Source organism: Calidris pugnax, unplaced genomic scaffold (assembly GCF_001431845.1).
Source record: "Calidris pugnax isolate Ruff unplaced genomic scaffold, ASM143184v1 scaffold18, whole genome shotgun sequence".
Taxonomy (NCBI): domain Eukaryota; kingdom Metazoa; phylum Chordata; class Aves; order Charadriiformes; family Scolopacidae; genus Calidris; species Calidris pugnax.
In genome coordinates, this window is record NW_015090812.1 from 3,802,806 (window position 1) to 3,808,805 (window position 6,000).

Consider the following 6,000-nt stretch of genomic DNA (forward strand, 5'->3'; position numbering starts at 1 on the left):
TCGCTGCAGAAGCAGGGTGAATGCAGCCCTGGGAGCCTGGTGTAGGGGCCACCCACCCCAACCTGTGTGAAACACACTGTGGTGCAGGGAGAGATCTTAAAATGTCCAAGTGTGGTCATTCAAGGGCAAAAAAAACGAGTTTGAGGGCAGTGGGTAATCCAGGAGCTACTTCCCAAGTGCTACTTCCCAAGAGGAATCCATCCTACGGAGGGTACCGGCATCGCAGCACACAGCAAACCCCTCTGGCTGCTGAGTCCACCGGTGGGATTTTTAGCAGAGGTCGACAGGACAATCCTGTGGGTGCAAACCTTTCCTGACCGATGGATGTCCTGCTTCCAGTGGCCACTGGGACAGGTCTGTACCCACTGATGAGCATCGGGGAAAGCAGCAGTTAACGAAAAGGGTGATGATGAAGAGGCTTTTCCTCCTGGTTCGCATCAGCCCACGGGTGCCCACGAGAGGGTGCCTAGGGAGGGAAGAAGACACGTGTCTGTGCACACCTCCTGACGAGTGGCCTTCGTTATCAGAGCCCGGATTGATTCAGCGTTTGTTGGTGCAACACGTTGTCAAATGTGAGATTTCTGAGCAGAATATTTGCCAGCGCCATTGAGCTCCATTAATCATAGAATCACAGAATAGTTTGGGTTGGAAGGGACCTTAAAGATCATTGAGTTCCAACCCTCTGCCATGGGCAGGGACACCTCCCACCAGACCAGGTTGCTCCAAGCCCCATCCAGCCTGGCCTTCAGGACATGTTTTGCAAGCGTGGGGTGTACATAGAGGGGAAACAAAGCCAGACCCCCGCCCCCTGCTGCCAGCAGAGCCTTGCTGCCAGTTAATTGCTAGCTTGAGATGGGAGTTACAAGATTTGACACCTGAAGAAACTTAAAGATATAATTAACCTTCCTGGCAGCCCAGATGTTGCTGAAACAGGTGAAACAGCTCACGCCTGGTGGGGACCCCCCCAGTACCCAGCTCCTTGCCCGCAGGATGGGCACCTCCTCGCCCAGCCGGAGCCTCCAAGCACCCTGGGATTTGCAGGGAAAAGAGGCTTTTTTGGGTAGCTGCTGCTGGTGCAGTCGACTAAGGAGTTGGACCTGGTCCCAGAGTCCAGCAGCGATATGGGCTGCTGTCGCACTCCCCCCAGGGAGGGTTTTCCAGCTCTGCTCTGAAGCTGCCTGAGCATCCCTGGTGCAAGGCTCTCCTGCTGGCATCCCTGGGGATGCAGGACTGGCACTGCAGGGAGCAGCTCCCCTCCCCTGAGACAAGGGGCTCCCCTGCACCCCGGCTGCTCTCAGCCTCTCCTTGTCTCCATTAGGTTTCGGCATCCGCTCTCTCTCTGCCCCACAGGGTTTCGCACGCTGACATCCCCTGTTAAACTGCCTTCTCCCCGATATACAGGGCCCTCCCTTTCCATTCCAAATTTAACACCCTGGGAAGCTGATTCTGCAGAAGAAAATGGAGGTCACACGGGTACAGCCAGGAAGGGAGAAGATCCGTGGTGAGTGGGGACAAGGTGCCCTGGCTGGGGAGGGAACCCAGGTAAGGGAGGGGGACGGTGCAAGCCCACAGCCTGGAGAGAGGTTTCATTTTGTGAAATGAACCTCTTTTTTTTTTTTTTTTTTCCACACAAAAGCCGCTCAGATGAGTTGCAAACAGATATCAGGAATCCATCTCCAGGGCTATTTCCCCCCTGCCTCAGTTTCCCCTGTTGGTGTTTGCCCAGCAATTCCTGAGCAGGCAGGGAGAACGGCGGGCACAGGCAGCGCTCCCGCTACTCATCTGATTATTTATTTAGAGCCTGATGATTTGATTGCGCCGGGCTTGAATGCAGCCACTCCATCTCCTGGCTTTGCTCATGGACGTGGAGCCGTGTCCCTCCGGAGCAGACAAAGGCTTTGCTGTTCTGCGGGAGGGAGAGCCTCCGTTATCTCTCTGCGAGCGCCTGCATGCAAATCTGGTGAAGAACGATCATTGAAAATCATGGATCATAGAAAACAGGACTGGAAGAGCCCCCAGGAGATCGGTTGGTTTATTCCTCTCCCTCCCTGGGGAATCGCTTCTACCGGAGAGAAGCTGGGCTCAAATATCCTAAAAATCCCAGCCATGCTCTCCGTGTTTGCTGTATTTACTGGGGAGGTTTTCTTCATGTGTCACACTGGGGGGATGTGCTTTTGTGCTGCTGTGTTGGGGAAGTGCCCCAAAACAGACACTGCTCCCCCTGCCTGGAGCCACAGGGCCAGCCCAGGGGCGCTGGGCAGGACAGGGTGTCCTACTGGGGCTCCCAGCAAGCACATGGTGTCCTGATCCATGATGTGAGGGTCTGGCAGCCTTGGAAAATCCCACCTGCACCCAGAGGGAGCCCATTCAGGTGCAGCTGGTCATGCCGTGATGGCCGTGACCAGCCTGGAGGAGCCTGGGGGTGGGAGTGCTCTGCCGAGGATGCAGCTGAGCCCAGCCCTGCAGCTGAACCCGGGCTTGCTCAGAGCCTCTCTGGTGTCCCCAAATCTGTGCCCACAGGGCACCGAGGGGCTGGGAAGGAGTGTGGTGCAGGCAGGGTGCCAGCTTGCCTGAGCTGGCATCGTTGCTCTGCAGCCCCCAGGAACCAGCCGGCGTGAGCAGCACCACAGCTGGGTGAGCTTTGGGGATCTTTCAGGGGTGGGTGACCCCTTGGTGGCCACGCTGGAGCCCCCCAGGGACACTGGGTCTGTCCCTGCAGCATGGGGCAGACCTCGGGGCTCTCCAGTTGCTTGAGCATGGCTACCTGGCTGCACACCCCATTGGGGTCTGGTGTGGGGAGAGGGACAGGATTCCTCTAGCTGCTTGAGGGGTTTCTCCTTTCCCAAGCGGTGCTTCAGCGGTGACAGGTAGCTCAGGTCTCTCTCTTTCCAGGAATGCTTTATACGCCCCAGGTTTCCACACTAACCCAGCCGTAAAAACCGAAAGATGTCCTGATGCTTTCTTAAGCAGAAGCATCGCACGCTCTGCTCGCTTGAGATTTATGTGGCCCCAGGGGCACAGCGATGTTCTGCTGACTCACAGCTTTCTCTTAAAACCAGAATAAAATGGCCAGTCTGTTACCTTGGTGGCTGCAGAAAGAAAGAGAAGAGCTTTCTGAGCACCAGCTGGGAGCTCACCCCTTACCAGGCAACCCCCTTCGGTGGTTTATTCTGTGTAATACTCCATAAAGTGTTCTGCAGTGACACCAGCAGTGCCTGGGGTGGGAAGGGGAGCGGGGACCTGCCGTGGGGTGCGTGCTCCTGCTGTGGGCATCAGTGGGCAACCTCCAGAAGCCTTTCCCTTCCATGCTCTTGTGGAAAATCAGCAGGACATCGATGGTGTCCGGCCTCACCTCGTAGATGTGGCAGCTGGTTTGCTCCCCCACATCAGGCTCGTGCTGAGAAAGGGGAGGGGGAAATGTATTTAAAGGACTCTCACCGGTGTGAATTCAAAGTTCTCCTCCGGTGATTTCTTCCCTCTCCCCCTATTCCTCTCCATAGAGTCATTGGTGTATTTTAACTTTCGTACTCAAGTCCCACAGCTTGGGGCTGGGCTGCAGAGGACTGGCATGTTTGTGACACCTGGGCAGCCAGTGCTGGAGCTGAACCCCATGTCTTTGAGCGGTGCTGGTGGTGTGCAGCATCACACCCCCTCCGTGGGTGCAAACCCTGCTGCTTCAGTGAATAGATTTGGGGTTTGTTTTTTCCTTCTTCCCACATGCACACCGTGACTGGGGCGTACTGGGCAGCTGGGATCCAGGTACCCGCTGGAGAGCCCGGCTGTGGCAGCGCAGATGAGGAGGCAGTAGTCAGGCAGCCCTGCCATCTGGGGAAACATAATGGATCAAGCATATGGACAATTAAAAATGCAATGACGGCGTTTACCGGGAGTTGTTTTCCCAGCTTATTTTAAACCCTGTTTCCCGGTCGCCGCAGCCCCGGGGACAGCGAGGTCTTCCTCTCCTGCGCGTGGGGGTTTTGGTGTGTGGAGGCTGAACGGGACATTCACTCCATGATGGATGGAAGAGTTTAACACTCGTGGGGGTTTTGGCGTGTGGAGGCTGAACGGGGCATTCACTCCATGATGGGTGGGAGAGTTTAACAGCTGGATTTTGAGCTTACAGTCCTCCCTCTGCAGCAGGTTTTGGGGGCTGTGGATTTTAGCTTGCTTCCCCTCTCTGGCTGGCTCTGCATGTAGCAGGCCCTCCTCCTTCTCCTCCTTCTCCTCCTTCTCCTCCTTCTCCTCCTTCTCCTCCTTCTCCTCCTTCTCCTCCTTCTCCTCCTTCTCCTCCTTCTCCTCCTTCTCCTCCTTCTCCTCCTTCTCCTCCTTCTCCTCCTTCTCCTCCTTCTTCTCCTCCGACAGCAGTGCAGTGTTTGCAATGGGAAAATTTCAGCTTGGGCAAAATATTGACCACAACTTTGGCTCACAGCAGTGCAGTGTTTGCAATGTGAAACATAGCAATGTGAAAATTTCAGTTTACGCAAAATATTGACCACAACTTTGGCTTTCTTCTTTTTTTTTTGTTTGCCATTGGGACTGGCTGTGCTGGAGGAACAGTGTTTGTCCCTTAGAGGAGCACCCTTTATAGGAAGATAACTGCTTGCTATATAATAATATATAATTAGCAACGATTATCCCATAATCTAGCCTAATTGACAGAGACCGTGGATGTTGTTCTGTGGACTGCTAGCAGAAGAATTAGAGCATCATTAACTGCAGTGTAACCCTGGCACGGGCTTCCCTTTTCTGCTTCCTGTGGCATGTCAGAGTCCCTTCGTGCCTCAGTTTCCCCTCCTCTGAACCACCAGTACATCCATGTGAAGGGGGGTGGGGGGTGGGATTTATCCTGCCATATCACTCTCTGCAACTACCTGAAAGGCAGCTGTAGAGAGGCAGGGGTTGGTCTCTTCTCCCAAGTCACAGGTGACAGGACATGAGGAAATGGCCTCAATTTGTGCCAGGGGAGGTTCAGATTGGATATTAGGAAAATTTTTTTACGCTGAAAGGGTTATTAAGCATTGGAATGGGCTGATCCTTGGAGGTTTTCAAAAGACGGGTTAGCTTAGAGACATGGTTTAGTAACAGGGGTGGTTCTTTTGTATGGTTTTCTTTGGGGTTTTTTGTTTTTTTGTCGGAGTTAGGTTGATGGTTGGACTAGATCTTAAAGTTCCTTCCAACCTAGATGATTCTGATTCTGTATCAGCCCCTGTGCAAAGGGGTGTTCAAACAAATGCAGGAGGGCTCTCCAGCCCTTGTGTTATCCTCCACAACACGATCTGTGCTATGAAGGGGCTCACTCATTAGAATTAAAACCACTTTATACCACAGCCATTTAAAGCAGCCAGGGAGACTGAGGGCTTCTGGTGCTGCTTGGAGGAGCGAGGGTTTGCCGTCTGGGGAACATGTTCCCCCCCCTCTACCTCTTCTTTTCTCCATCCCTCCTTTGCTCCAGCCCCCAGTTTCTGCTCCGTTTTATGCTCCTGCCCCGTGGTGCGCTGACATACCCTGGGAGGAAACTTCCAGGAGCCTGCTTCAAACAATCAGAGCTCCAAAAGCTCCAGCCCTTGTGGTATCCTCCACAACACGATCTCTGCTATGAGAGGGCTCACTCATTAGAATTAAAACCACTTTAAAAGTACCACAGCCATTTAAAGCAGCCAGGGAGATTGAGGGCTTCTGGTGCTGCTTGGAGGAGCGAGGGTTTGCCAGCTGGGGAACATGTTCCCCTCCCTCTACCTCTTCTTTTCTTCTTTTCTCCGTCCCTCCTCTGCTCCAGCCCCCAATTTCTGCTCCGTTTTATGCTCCTGCCCCGTGGTGAGCTGACATATCCTGGGAGGAAACTTCCAGGAGCCTGCTTCAAACAATCAGAGCTCCAAAAGACATCTCTGGCTGCTCCTTGCCTTAACATCTCTTAATCCGGGGCCAGCCTAGCAAACCCTCCGAATTACAGGTCTGCCAGGGAAGAAAATGAGATCTGAAAGTTGGGGTTCTTTGTGGAGA